Below are 16460 nucleotides of genomic sequence, written 5' to 3' on the forward strand. Positions count from 1 at the left end.
TAGCCCCTCAGAAGGGCCTAAAAATTTATACATATTTCAAATTTTGCGTAAAAAGCAGGGGCTATAGCTCTAGAATGTAAGGTCTGATGCGTACCAAAGTCGAACTCATCCAAGAACTTTTGACTTCATGAGTCGGAGAAAAAAATGGTAGCCTCGGGAAGGTCCACAAACTTCATTCATATTTTACATTGGGCGTAAAAGGTCATGGTCCACAACATTGGCATTACATGCTTTTATACTATTTGCGTAAATGGGGAGTGGCCACTTGACTGAAAGTTTCGGTCCGATTTTCAGGAAATTCGGACTCAACCATAATTATGATGTAACGGTGATATATTTGAACGGCTTTGAGATAACCACATAAGAGGGGCCACATGCTAAAAACGTGATATTTCGTACAATCAGGGGTCATAATCGGTCTAAGACGCGCCAATATCGAAAAGAACCCAGATCTTTGGGATATGTCAAAATTGGATGAAAATTCGAACCTCTGGATTGCCCACAACCTGGGTATTACATGCCTTTAAGGGTAGCGGCTATTTTGTCGGGCAGTTTCGGTACGATTTTCGCGAAATTTGAACTCAGCCGTCATTATGGTGTAACGGTGATATAGTTGAACGGTTTTGACAATCAAATAAAAACTGTGAGGTCTAGAGGGTCCACAACCTACAAATGTCGAGATCTTTCGGTTATAAACATACATGGTCGGTTTCATCAAAATCGTATAAAAATTGTGACCTCTAGAGTGTTCACAACCTTGGTATTATTATGCAAGTTTAGTATCGCAGGAAACCACCATAGGCTGTGTTTGCATGGTAAGGGGTTTAGAAAAATAAAATAAAATCACTTTATTGATGAGTAATTTCATTAGCCAGAACGTATCTATGACGATCTAGATCCCCAGGAGCTTCCGGGGCCTAGGCGGCCCCTGGACCATCGCCTAAAGTCCTAGGATGGTAGCCCCCCCCCCCCCAAAAAAAAAAACCACACACACAAGCAATCCAGAATTCACTAATCCACAAGACTGCATTATGTGAGCGGGAACCACGGCAGCTCAGTAAGTAAGACGTTGAGACATTAGAGACTTTTGGCAAGCGTAATTTCCTGGTCCGTATCGCGTATCCGTATGGATTTTGCGTGTGACGTCATCAATGTCTGTGTATTTCTCATACGTGATACGGCACACGGATACGACAGCACGTATGGAACGGCTTTCATACGGAAATGGTCCGTATAACACTGTCGTCTTATTACCGTCTTTTTTGCTACTTTTAGACGCTGAATTGTTGCATCATAGCGTTTTTATGAATCTGTGTGTATCCTAGAACACGAAGGTGTATATTTGATGTGATTTTAACAGTGATAACGACTGGATTTTAATCATTATTTTTGATGGGTTTTTCTCGGAATTTTCATATTTTTCCCGCCTGTCTGCAAACTGATTGATCTACGGGCTAAACTTTCTGAAATTATACACTAGTGAAACCAAAAATTGCTAAAATCTGCCAAAACTCTAAAACTACATTGACGCAACGTATCACGTATACGATACGGATACGGGATACGGATGCGAAAAATCCGCTTGCCAAAAGTCTCTATTATCCCGGAGGTCCCGTGTTTGATTCCTTGGTTAACCTAAAAAAGTTCATCGGGATTTTCCGATGGTGCTGGACGGAGAATCTAGCAAGAGACAACGAAAAATCGAGATCCTGTATACATTATGGCGTGCATGTAAAAGAAATCTTGGCAGTTGGAAATCGATAGATCGTAGCGCCGCTGTACAGGCTAAATTTTCTCCATAGCACAATGTATGGCTTATGCCCGCGTTCATTAGTCCAATGGGAGCAGAACGGTAAGACATTTAGCCCCATTTATCATTTAAGGTTTAATTCTTGTTTTCATATGCGAAGAATTAAAACCTATCTATAGTAAGGTATATTCAAGAAAGAATACTAAGAAATTAAAACGAAAAAAAAATACATTAATAAAAGTGGACCACCGCTTGTATTCAACCCTTCCCTATTATGATAAACCTGTCGACGTTACACATATCACGTTGGTCTGTAAATATAAATGGACTTTCCCTTCAGGTTGTGGCACTCCTGAAGCTATTTTATTACTCGAATAAAATTAAAATCCTTTAGAGTACCCCACTTTAACGATATCGCCATCGGGTCTAGATCAGGTTCAGATACTTTATAATTTATAATATATAAGTTATATATCGTTGTCGCTGATCGTCGACGTCAAATAATATCGATTTTTTTCACGACTTAATCCAAGATAACATAAAACCAAGTTGTTTATTAAAGATGCATCGCGCCTAGCGTAAATCTGCCGCCGACTACGCTAGATGTTCGGCTGGGACGAGAACTCAAGGACTCGTGTACATATTGTTGTGCACGTAAAAGATCCCTTGGCAATTGGAATTCGATATAAGAGTAGGCCGTAGCGCCGCTGCCCGGGCAAAATTTCTCTCATAATACGCTACAATGTATTGCGAATGAAGACTGGCATACGCCATACAGTGTGCTATGAGGGCACTATGGCCTACTCTTATATCGAATTCCAATTGTTAAGGGATTGTTTACGTATATGCCTTTGGTTAGAACGTGCGCGCTGTATCATAAGGTCTGTCATTGCGTCAACTGGCGTGGTTTCGATTGTACGTGACAAGGAGCAGGATCGTCTGTCCAACCTCGTTGGTTTTCTTCAGTTCCTCCGGTTCCCCCCCCCCCCCAACTGCTAAAGACCCTATACGCGCAAGCGAATTTTGAAATAAAATTGAACCATGTGTTAGTCGCGAAATGACCTAGTTTGTGTCGAGTAGACGTTAAACTCCATTTCTCTCTCTATTTGGATCTGATACTCCTTATATAGATCCATATTTCACAATATTGAAGTTTGCATGTTATTAAAAATCGAAAGGAAATGAAATAGTGTTTAATGTCCTACTGTTCTGCTCGAGTATTACGGTGTTCCTTGCCAGGCCCTCGGTCCTCGACTATAGATAAATAATTTACCATCTGTATACACTGGTGGTAAAAAACGTTTAAAGGCCTCCAAGGAGCGACCCTCATCAGGTCGATAAATGTTGTTACAGTGTCCGTCTGCTGACCTGTACAATTTTCCGGATGTAGGACATACCGTACCAGATTCACCATCAGCCAAACTTCTGCAAATAAAAAAGATGGCTGTACATCAGTATTTTTAAATACAAAACTAAATTGTTAACTTGAGGATGGGGTTTTTTTTTGGCAAATTTTGGAATACATTTTCGCCGCCCCGCCCCTCGAAGTTGTTGTTCCCCATCTAAATTATAAATATTATTTTTTTAATTTATGCGACCAGATAACCCCCTGTACATACCCGTGAAGTTGGGGTGGTATAAAAATTGATTTCACCGAATAATTTGGATATTATCTAATTGACTATCCTGATAATCAATTAGGATTTGGGGGTCGTCGAGTTTATTTCTGATGTGAACACAATAATTGAACAATCCAAAATGGCAAAAAACCAAGATGGCGCCGAAAAAAAATCTAATATGGCGAACTATATGAATATCAGCATGATACATCATTTCCCATGGATTATCGGTATTCTAAATCCATTTTCATCATCTCGAACACGTCATCTTATACACAAATCGAAGTATTGGAAAACAAGTAATAGCTATTATACTAATATTGACATTTATTGATACGAATAGTAGTGGTTAATATAATGATATTGACATTTATTGATATACAACTGGCGGTAGTTTTTTCGTTGGTGTGCATAGCAGTTATATCTCATATCAACCTGTCATGACGTCAAAATAGGTTGATATATTCGGTTCATATCAACCGCTGATGACGTCATGACAGGTTGATATATTCGGTTCATATCAACTGCTAATGACGTTGATGATCTAAATAATACACACACAGAAATAAATTTTTATTCTTTTGACAATTAAATTTCTTTGTGCTGCAGTTTGTAGCATTCAGCGACGGCATACTCACAACATATTCATGAGGATATCCAGTGCTGCAGGGTATTCAATCCTGTATTCGATTGATGCAATCCCACAAAATTATATAGGATAAGTAATGGTTATAATAATAGATACGAAAAGTCTTATAATAGTCAAATCACCAATACATTCATGAGGATATTCCTAGCTGCAGGGTATTCGATTGCATTCTATATATGCAATCCTACAAAATTATATAGGAACCTATTCATAAGGAAATATTGTTTTAATGTGAAAATACGCCATTGTATGTTGTATAATGATAAAATAATAACATTCCTTACATGTGTTCCAGTATTGTAATTTTTTTCTACAATATGTGATGGCCAAGTTCAGTTGATCCAAGTTCAGCTTTCGGTGGGTTCGTTTTGCCTATTACCATTACCACGACATTCCCAAAAATGCGTCTTTTTGATTGAGATTGAAGGCTTCATTAAAAGTTAGAAATGTACGCCCTAATTTATCGAACAGATGCAATTTCACTTTTTTATTGGTTGCTATAAACTGTCGAATGAAATAAAACGCTTTTACGTACCGCTTTTTTCTGCGATGGGTCGTTTTCTTGGGAATGGGTGTTTTATTACTCATAACTTCATAGACTCCGTTCATCAAACTCATCCTAGCTAAACACATTGTCGGTGATATAACGTGCGTTTTTTCTGAAATGAAATATTTCGTAAATTATATTAAAAATATATGTACAAGTGCCGTCTCTCTTTTACTGGAATTGAACATGCCTTAATTCAAAGCTTGATCAGTACATTGGTTATAAATATGAGAGAGAGAGAGAGAGAGAGGGGGGGGGAGAGATTTGTAGTTTTGGAATTTTCAATAAGGCTTTCCTGCCATTTTGATTTAAAGGTCAAAAATATTCATTAATTTTCGAGAAAAAGACAAATTATTTGGAAAGTAAATTTGTGATTATTTTTCATCGTAGAGGATTTACATAAAAATTATAGATTTTAAAATATAATTTAACAGCGTTTGATGAGTAATTAAAGTTGTTAGTTTTGGGGGAATTCGAGATGTTGTTCATGACATTTATTTTCTGGCCTCACCGGAACTAATATTTTCTGATATATGTTGAAATTGGCAAGTACTTTGGTTGACAACAATGTCAATGATCGAGTCTGAAGTCAGTAGATTTCTAAGCCTAATGCTACAAATCCACATAGCTTCAGCCTCGATCATTTTGTCACTAAAAGTGCTTGACAAATAACGCTTAAATTACTAAATGTCACCCAAAGAGTATATTAGATATTAATATGGAGATGTAGGCGACAACCTTATTATTCAAATAAGTACTATTATCATCACCATCGCAATTGTTATCCATAAATAGTGTTTTATTTGATAATGCTATAAATATTTATCAGTCTGGTCATGCAAGAACTCGTCAGCCTGAGGGTACAGTTGATATAGTTGTTCTTTCAGCTAATTCGCTTGAGGCTGGAAACGATTCGTTGCAACAACTGGTGGTGTTCGTTCCTGTCGCAAGTGCGCGTACATCGACACAAACTGGCAACTCATCGTATCCTCTCAGTTGTATGGAAGGGTATCGCTGCCAATATTAAATGTTCTGCGACAATGTCGTTTCCATTGATGGAAAAAACATTGTAGCAGAGCATTTAATATTGGCAGCGACAACCTTCCATACAGCTGCGGCCAGTTGCTCACAGTTGTAGGCAACCAGTTGTCTCCAGTTGCATGTGTTGATGTACGCCGGGCTTAATGGCGCGTGAGCACCAACCGGGATATATTGCACCAAACTAAAATATATCACAAAATCCTATCAATATCAAGCTGTTAATAATTGATCGGTAAAACATACCCTGAACTTGGCTTTGTTCACAAACGTATCAAGTTGAATCCATAAATATTTTTATGTGTTAAGGCATTTTAGAGATTTTAGAAGTTTTCTCAACTGGTATGTATCCAAATAATTACGAACCTACAGCCAGTGATTACGACAGCCAGTGACCATACACGGTTATCGTCGAAAACAATAGCATCTGGATATTTAAACAAGTAAAAATGTACTGCATCAACCAGAAATCGAGCATGACGTCATTGCAGCCATCTTGGAATTGTGATATCATTTCAAAAGTCCGTAGGTCGAAGGAACAGGCATGTCTCCATGGTACATAATGAGTGGCGGTTGGAGCCCAGTTCCTGGTTTAGGAATGAAATTTATTTAGAATTTCTTACCAGTGAGATCCTGGAGAAACCCTGTCTGAAGCTGGAGACCCAGTATAAACACTGTCCACAGCTTCATGTTCTCTATAACAAAAAAAAAATAGATTAAATTATTATTATTATTATTACAGCATATAGTGCGCCCTTTCATATAACATGTTCAGGGGCACTTTACAAAGTGACAAAGTAATCATAAATAAACAACAAGATTAAATAAATGTGTTTCAAGTTGTTTTTTTTAAAAGAATATAGAGATGTACAACATCTTAAACTAAATACAGTTTTAACGTCCACTCGACACAAACTAAATCATTTCGGGACTAACATATGGTACAATTTTCTTTCAATAAAATCGGAGGACCCGGAGAAAACCCACGAGATTGGATAGGCCACACTACTCCTTGTCACGTACAACCGGAAAATCAAAACCACTCCAGTTGATTCAATGACAGACCTTATGATACCGTGCGCACTCGCTAACCATCGGACATCCACCCCCACCCCCCGAATGCGGTTGAGACTAGATACTTTCAGCTGCCATTTGCCGTAGATTGGCCTTTTAAGAGAAACTGAGTACAACTGGTTGCCTGAAAAGTCAACAACTGGTGAATTTCCTTCCACTCGCAAACTGACAACTGATTAGACCGGAGAGTCAGTGCGGTATGTGTGGGGTGAGGGGAAGAGGTGGTGGGTAGGGGGGCAGCAAATGGGCACAAAACCTCATCCAACTTTTCTATAGTAGAATACATCGCTGAGTGGAAACAAGTCCGCCGTTGGGTCGCTTTCGAGATATTAGGGGTCAAAGGTCAAATTGGGTCATTTGCACTGAAAGTGAATGCGCAGCCATTCTTATATCATGAAAATATGCTGAAAATGATCGAAAGTAATCACTCTTTCAATAAAAATGTAAACTTGCTAAATTCACCTTTGCTCTTTGTGGCACCGGAGGTCAAAAAGTCAAATTTTCCGTTTTTGCACTAGGAATATTTAAAGCAATAAATGTCAGGTGAATTTAGCAAGTTTACATTTTTATTGAAACGGTTGAAGGTCAAATACAAGATCCTCGATGAAAACAAAAGATGTCAACAGATAAAATGAAATCGACAATTTTATTTTTTAAAACACAAAACAAAGAGCCTATTGATTTCACACTTTATAAAGTAACTCTGCTGTTTGTTGTATACACCAAAAGTCTTCTTTAATACTTGGATGATTTTTATTACATAAGAATATCTTTATATTAAAATGTTTTTTGACTTTTGAGATGTACGCAAACAATTTGGCTTAAGTAATGGGCCCGTATTCAACGGTTTTTGAATAATTCGGCATTCAAAGGCTGTATTTGTCCGGGCAAAATTTCCCTCATAGCACACTGTATGGCGTATGCCCGTCTTCATTAGCCCAGTTCAGTGCAGAACAGTAGGACGTTAAACCCCATTTCATTTCGTTTCTTTTCTGTTTACTGTTATAAAAATCATCAGTGGTCTGATTCCAAAGTGTTTATCTTTTTTTTTTGTTGCACGTGCTTTTTCTGCTGCTAGGAAAGCAGTCTGAGTATCACTTATTTTTGTTGTATAACACCGCCCTGTTAACTAGAGCTAGCAGTCCCGTCATAGAAGTAACTATATATTTTACGAACTTTTATTTAGTTGATATTTTAATAATATTTGATTTAAACTTAATGGAAGTCAACAGTCGCTTATGGTGTAGCTGGTTTTTAGTGCAGCTTATGTATAATATTCAATGATAGTGCCAATTCTGTCGGAAGTCAGATGTATGTGTCAGTTTGTTACTTGTATGTTTTATTGGTTTAAATAGTATTTATTTCGAGAATATTAAACAATGTAAAAAGCATATTAATTTGCTTCCTTCTGGTTTGGGCGTATAATATATGTACAATGTCGAATTATATATGATACAGACAAAAACTAATTACATTATTTTAGTTATGGTACAAATAAGCAGATAAATGATTTTGAATAAATAAATAAATAAATAAATAAATGGAAAATAAAATAAATAAAAAAAATAAAAAAATAGAAAATAAAAAAAATAAAAAAATAGAAAATAAAAAAAAATAAATAAAACAAATAATTAAATAAAATAAAAATAAAAAAATCAAAATAAATAAATAAATTCTTCACCCCAATGTTGTTTTTTACGGAGTAAAACGTTTTGTATCTTTAATATATTTGTAAATACTTTTAAAAATATCGCTGTTGACGTCTAGAGATAATTCGGCATTACCATAAAGTAGGGAAGTAATATTTCTAAAATACATTGGTAATAAATCAATGGTATTATTTCGTTGGAGATTGTAGTTTAGACAGTAGAGTAAAAAGTGTTCAGTGGTTTCAGGATCGAGATCACAGTCACATCGAGGATTGTCATATATATGCATAAGGAACTTATGGTATCTTAAAACACTTTTATTATTACGAAGTTTACAATGGATAATTTGGAATTGTCGTTAACCATAGAAAAAGAGTTTGTTAACTTCGGGAAATAAGGTTGGATACAGTTTAGTTTTAATATCAGAGACAGACGAGGCCCTTTTTTTTATATAAATATTAGTTTTACATTTAATTTGTGTAATGTGGTCTGAGTTACGTAGGTTGTAAGGGTTGTTGGAAGAGGTAATTGGCGGATTAAGACAACAAAGATAATTGGGAGCAATGTTATTTACCATTTTGTAAAACATTATTAATTTATGAGCTTGACGCCGCACTGATAAAGATATGAATCCGGATTCAGTATAAAGTGTATTATGGGAGGTTCCACGAGGCAGGCCAGTTATCGTTCGTAACGCGTCTAAGTGTAGCTTTTCTAAATTTTGTGAATTTATTTCAGTAGTATTATTCCAGACTATACCCACGTAATCAAAAATAGAAAGAATAAAATAATTATACAAAATACTCAATGATTTACGCAAAAGTTTAAATTTCAAACTTCTCAGACAGTCGACCATGATTGAGGTTTTACTAATTAAAAAATCCACGTGATTGTTCCATTTACAATGTTTGTTAAAAATAACACCTAAATGTTTATGGGTATTTGCATCATATAAAGGGATATCATTAAAAGAAGCGACAAGCAAAGTTGGGTTGTTTTTTCTACTAAATGTGAGACTGATAGTTTTGTCTGGGTTGAATTCGGCCATTCCACTTTTCTGACCAATCATGAATTTTCTTTAGATGATTATTCAAAGTATTAAGGGTGTCGGGGAGATTATCTATAACCAATAATAACGAAATATCATCTGCGAATAATCTTAATCGGGAGATAATTTCATCTGTAATATCATTAATGAAAATTAGAAAAGGGAGGGGTCCCAGTACGAACCTCTGAGGTACGCCGGAATATATATTTTTAAAAGTTGAGAAATCATTATTTATAATAACTGATTGCTTTCTATTGGATAAAATAATAATGTTTTATTGTAGTTCAGATCAAATAACCAATATATCCATGTAACCAATGGTGTATAGCAACTAAAATTAAATATATTAAAGATACATTAGTTAAGAGTTGGCCATTTTTGCTATAATAATTCAAAAATAGATGATAAAAAAAAAAGAAAATGATGAAAATTTCAGTCGAATTACTCTATTCTGAACGGAATTGTCACTGGTTGAGTTTGGAATAAAAATAGACATCAATTGTGTCTGCACCGTCTATGAGAATTGGGGATCGTTTGATTGACAGACCATAACCCCAACCACATATTCTGAATTATCAAGTAACATGCTCAATAGCTATGTTAGCCTCGCTTGACAGACCTTTCATCACCAGTTTCCGGTAGTGACATCAGCGACTAACGGTAAACGTTAGCTTGGTACGCCATTTATTGATTTAATTTTAAATGGACGACTGTTTAAATCCAAACTGTACCCAAACCATCCGTGGGTCTACAGAGTTAATTTTGAGCTTGTGTAAATAAAGGTCTAATAAATAACTTTTATAACAGCTGAAGCCTAAATAAAGAATTATTCACTTGATTTGAAATTTGTTGTTTATTTCGTGCACTATCTATGTAGTTCGTCTTGCCCGAAGGTTTCTTTTCTTGGTTTTTGCTTTGCGCGTAGTGCGGTTCTCCTGCACTTTATATTGCGTACTCAATATATGGAAAAATAGCGGTACACCTGGCTAAATATATATGCAAAATATTTTGAATTTTGCAAAATAAAACCATGGTAATTAAAACGGAATACAACCATAGACAAAGACACATAGAATGGCTTCAATTAAATAAAGAAAAACACAGCTATGAACTTATCAGTAGACACCTGTGAATACTCAATTGGGATCACGTAGCTTTGCACATTTTCTTATATGGGGAGTTGGATGGCGCGCTGTATCATAAAGTCTGTCATTGAGTCAACTGGCGTTATTTCGAATCCTCGGTTGTACGTGGCAAGGAGTAGGGTCGCCTGTCCAACCTCGTGGGTTTTCTCCGGGTCCTCCGGTTTACTCCCACTGCTAAAGACCCCTACGCGCAAGCGAATTATTGAAATAAAATTAAACCATATGTTAGTCCCGAAATGACCTAGTTTGTGTCGAGTGGACGTTAAACCCCATTTCACTCTCTCCCTCTCATTTTCTTATATAGTGTCCGTTTAAAATTTCGCGGCACACTTATGAAGATCTCGCAACACGCCGCGGCACACTGCAGTAGGTTGAGAATCACTGGGTTAGAAGAAGTCATTTTAAGTCAATTAAGATGCCCCAATAGGTCACTTAAATTTGAGTGGATTTTTCTTAAACACTTAAAAGTCTAAACACGTAATGTGTTAAGGGAAATTTTGATACTTAAAGATGCCTTATACCAGAGCTAAATTTGCCTATTGCAGGTCTTTCTTTAGGCCTGAAATGTTATCTCAATTATTAATTAGACATTTATTAAGTTGCCAAGACTATAATAAACCCTCGATGTCATCGGATGCTAGAGATTTTCAACAGATTTAAGCACGATTGACGGTTAACGATTTAATTAAACTAGCGGTTGCCATGCATAAGATGGATAGAGAACAAGCTAAAAAAAAAGGCGATTTTTCGTACATCCAGGGGCCATTATCCAGTAAGTTATGGTCTGAAATGCGCAGATATCGAAAGGGACTGAGATATTCGGGATATAAAGATATATTTTAAGTTTCATCAAACTCTGATAGAAAATGTGACTAATTCTAAGGGTCCAAAACCTTGGTATTACATACTTTTACACTATTTGTGTACACGGAGCGGCCATTTTGTCATTAGGTGTAAAGGTGATGCATTAAAACGTTTTTTTAAAATCGGATAAAAACTGTGACCTCTAGAGGGTCCACAAGCTAATACCATGATTCTACATGCGCAAATATCGAAATTAAAAAGATCGTTGAGTTTTAAACATGTATTTCAAGTTTCATCAAAATCGGATCATAATTGTGACATGTAGAGGGTCCACAACCTTGATATACCATATTTTTTACACTATTTGCGTACGAGGGGCGGCCATTTAGTCCGGCAGTTTTGGTCCGATTTTCACGAACTTCAAACTCAACCGACATTACGTTGTAACGGAGATATATATTCGAACGTTTTTTTTTTAAATCGGATAATAATTGTAACCACAAGCTAAATATGCCATAATTCAGGAAGTTACCATACGATATGCGCAAATATCGAAGTAACCAAGGTCGGTGGGTAATGATCATGCATTTCAAATTCCATCAAATTCAGATGAAAAAGTGACCTCTAGAGTGTACACAAACTAAAAACGTGATTTTTCGAACAATCAGGGGGCATAATCCATGCAGTTACGGTCCGATACATGCCAACATCGAAAGGAACCGAGATCTTTGGGATATAATCCTATATTTCAAGTTTTGTGGGATCCGGGCGGACAGGGGCGACGACAATATACGTCCATATGAAAATGGTAACCACGGTAGCTCCAACGTCGCTCAAAATGAGGTAATTTGGCTGAAATTTTCAAGATATTTTTTTAACCAGATCCCGTTTATATCGTATGCAGTGGATGCCTAATTATTATAGCGAGAACATCCAGGTATTTATCTAAATCTTACATAATGCATATTTATCATTGCCTTTAAATACCACGCAAACTTATCTGACAGGACGTTACATTTAAAGTAGCGGAGTCTCTTAACTCAATCTCATCTAAAGTCTTCGACATTGAAAACACGAATTATTTGTCGATTTAAATCAACATCGATGTTGTGATCTTACCGGGAAATATGTGCTTCTGATATCCAAAATAAACATTTTACCATTGGTACACGAATTGTGTACCATTATGCGTTTCGGCGCCATTTGTAACAAGGCACTCGAAGAACCAAACTATACATATTCCATGTCAAACGGTGACGCCATATTCTTATCTGCTGAATAAATACTATCGACGCTAGAGATTGCCATTAATAATGATATTCTTTATTCAGATCTCACAACGAGACATATGAATACAATTTACAAAAATAGTTCATACAATCATCAATGGCAGATTTTGGACAATACGCTACATTCATATATAAGTTATCTACATTAGACAGTTCATTTAAACTTATTTGTATGAAACTTATTTGTATATTTATCTACATTAGACAGTTCATTTAAACTTATTTGTATATTTATATAAGTTATCTACATTGGACAGTTAATTTAAACTTATTTACAATAATCGATATCAATTTACATATGTTTTCTAACTCGGCACCATGGAAATTTAAAACTTTGTACATCTTTACATGGGAAGGATATTGGTGATAATAGGGTTTTAAATATTTTATTCGTTCACTCTGGAAAAATGGACACTTAAAAACTGCATGAAATTCATCGCCTATTTCGTTATCTGAGCAAAGGTCACAGATTCGCTTTTCTCTGGGGATTTGTCAAAACACTCCAGACTCGATCGGTAGTCTATGACTTCGACATCTAAATCTTGCAAAATAACGTCTATGTTTTACAGGTAAAGCAGTTAGATATTTTTTCATGCTTATGAGTAGATTTAAACAGACAGTAATTAGCACATTTATTCGAGGTGTTAATAGCACTTTGCCGATCCTGCAAATATTGGTCTCTTAACCTTAATAACAAACATTGTTTTAACCATTTACCGTCAATATTACTAGCTTGAATATTCCAAATATTAGATAAAGCAGTAGAATTTATAGTCTCTTTTATACAAGTTAACCACGTGTTAGAGTCATCTGATTTATACAATACATCTGCATACATTGAAAAGGCCAACTTCTTTGACTTTGATCCAGTTACAATTTTATACCAGAATCTAACCATTCTACACTTTATAAGTACCTGCAGGGGATAAATACCCAGCTCGGCATAGATCATTTTACATTTGGAGTGCCACATTTGCAAGATTTTGTAAAATCGAAGTTGGAGTCTTTCCAACATAATAATGTCAGTACATTCGATTGAGACTTCTGGGGTATTTGGCAGAACATAACTGATTTGAAATTAGAGTAAAAACGGAAACGATTGAATGTGAATCAGTTTAATTTATATTACGTTTATATACATTCATATTATATGCGTTGCGACCCATTTGTGTCAGTTTCTAGGTCCCAAATATTAGCGATTTAGCTTCTGTGAGTGAAATCTAGTAGTTTAGTGATTAGCTTGACTTAAGGGCTCAATACCACTCTTGTTGTAACTGAATAATATGTCCCAATCTTTATTCTGGTCAACAAATTGTACTATTTTACAATATTCCAATTAATTGATGATACAAATTTCATCTTAACACACCTAATTTAAAAAATTGGAAAAATTCAACTAAATGATTTGAAAAGCCTAACGTAAACCTTTTCAAATGTGACTTGGATTTTAAAATATTTCCGAACCCTCTGGACAAGTAAAATAGGATGTAATGGATAATTTACGCAACAGATAGGACACTTAAACATCTAATACTTAGAATAAGGCTATTATTTATTTCCTGGAGCTGTCAAGCCAGCAAAAGTGTTATTGTCCCTTTAAGATTTCCTTTGAATACGGCCACGCACCAAATGACCTCAAATTTTTGCTAAAACAATGTGACTACTAGTTGTCCTAATTGTTTGGAACAAAATATAACAATATGAATAGAATAAAATGAAGACTTACCGTTGTGGTTAAGCCAACAAAACACAAAATACAATTATAAATTGAACAAAGATAAAATAATAAAGTATATTAACCTTATTTCTTACGCCAATCTACCAACATGTGAACAAGGATGACAAGTTTACATATGCATATTTTCTTTATTCTTTATTTGATTGGGCGTTAAAAATAACTAAATCAACACCGAATAACTTAATAAACCGTTATCTGTAATATCTAATTGCCAAAAGACATGGTCTATATTCGAAAGATCCGGTTCAGTCATTTATATCAATAAAAAAGATCGCTTTGATGAATCCATTTTTATAGATCGATCTAAAATATGAACGGAATCAAAATCGGCCACCCAGACCCATACAAAATTCTGGATACATAAAGCCTCCGTGTTCGTCATTAGGGTTGGTGTAAGTCATCCCTTTTCATTCATTTACTCATTCCACTCGACACAAACTAGGTCATTTCGGGAGTAACACATGGTTCAATTTCATTTCAATAATTCGAATGCGCGTAGGGGGGTCTTTAGCAGTTGGGGGAAACCGGAGGATCTGGAGAAAACCCACGAGGTTGGACAACCGACCCTACTCCTTGTCACGTATAACGGGGAAATCGATATTGTGAGATAGGACCCCCTGGCTATAAAACATTAAACTACTAATCTCGACACACCTTTCAAAAATCTATCAAAGTAGCTGTGATTTATCAAACGTAATTTGAGGTCATCGAACTTCTTTCTGTCTTAAGCAATATATCGGATATATCAGACTCTAAACGTGAATTTGTATTGTTTCTTATAAGTTATAGAAAGTACTAATAATACTGACAAGCAAAATATTCCTGAGAAATCTTGCACGGCGCAGGCCCTACCCTGGAGTAAACAACTCAGCAAAAGGTGGGAGGGGGGCGAAGCGAAATGTTTTGAAAGACACAGGCTTGGCGTATATCTGGCGTGACTGCCGATTGGGTGTCCCTTTGCACAAACTGGGATTTAACACAACATATACGATTATTCCATACCAAATACGTTTTAGTTTTACCAAATAATCAGATGTACACCATTTTGACAGGAACTTTTAAACAGGCAAACAAATGAAAAAACAAAACCCGTGATCATTAAACGCAAACATATAAAAAAAAATTTTTTTTCTTCACTTAAAGATACATTATGTAAGATTTAGATAAAGAACTAGCCTTTCTTGCTATAATAGTTCGAAAGTAGATGATGTAAAACGAATAATTTGAAAATTTCATTCAAATTACTCTATTGCAAGCGAAGATATTAGCCTTTGAAGGTTTGACAGACGTGTGCAATAATTTTAACCACCGTACTGGTTAATCGAAGCTAAGTCTCGGTCCTCCATATTTGATTAAATCAAAGTATCGCTGAACCATTCTAATCTATTTAATATCGGAGAAATCTGATGCCATCGAGAGTTGATTAAGGCCTGAATCAGTTAATTGATGTCTAATTAATACTTAAGAAAACATTTCAGGCCTAAAGAAAGACCTGCAATAGGCAGATTTAGCTCTTGCATAATGCACGTTTAAACTATTCGTTTATTATTTTGAATACCCCAAATCATGTTGAACTGGATTCAAACGGAACTGTTCGTGCAGACTTGAATGCGAACTTATCAATAGCCTCGTCAAAATTAACAATACGTAACTAGTCATTTTTGATGCTTAAAATGGCCAGATCGAATGAAAAATAAGCTTCTCCCGAACATATTAGTGACGAATCATGTTATCATTGGTCGAAAAATGATCCGAAATTGGCAAAAATATCGAAAAACATCGAGATTTTTAGGGCCTGACGAAACGAATACGAAAGTAAAAGTTTCGTTTTTAATGATCGGATAATATACCAGTCAGTCTAAGAGTCGGTTGTAAAAAAAAATGCGGGGCTAAATTTGGGAGGCCCAAAGTTACAGGATATGAATACATTGAAGGATATGAATAACTTTAACTGGGCCTATATTCATTTGCCACCAGGAGTGTTCTACCAGACTAGTATACCAGAGGTCAGTTGACTGATTTAGTGGGTCTATTTCTGTCGTTAATGTAAAGAATTAGTTCATACTAATGATTCACAAGTGGGTGATTTTGCAGCTGAATCATCTAGTTG

Source organism: Patella vulgata, chromosome 7, assembly GCF_932274485.2.
Source record: "Patella vulgata chromosome 7, xgPatVulg1.2, whole genome shotgun sequence".
Taxonomy (NCBI): domain Eukaryota; kingdom Metazoa; phylum Mollusca; class Gastropoda; family Patellidae; genus Patella; species Patella vulgata.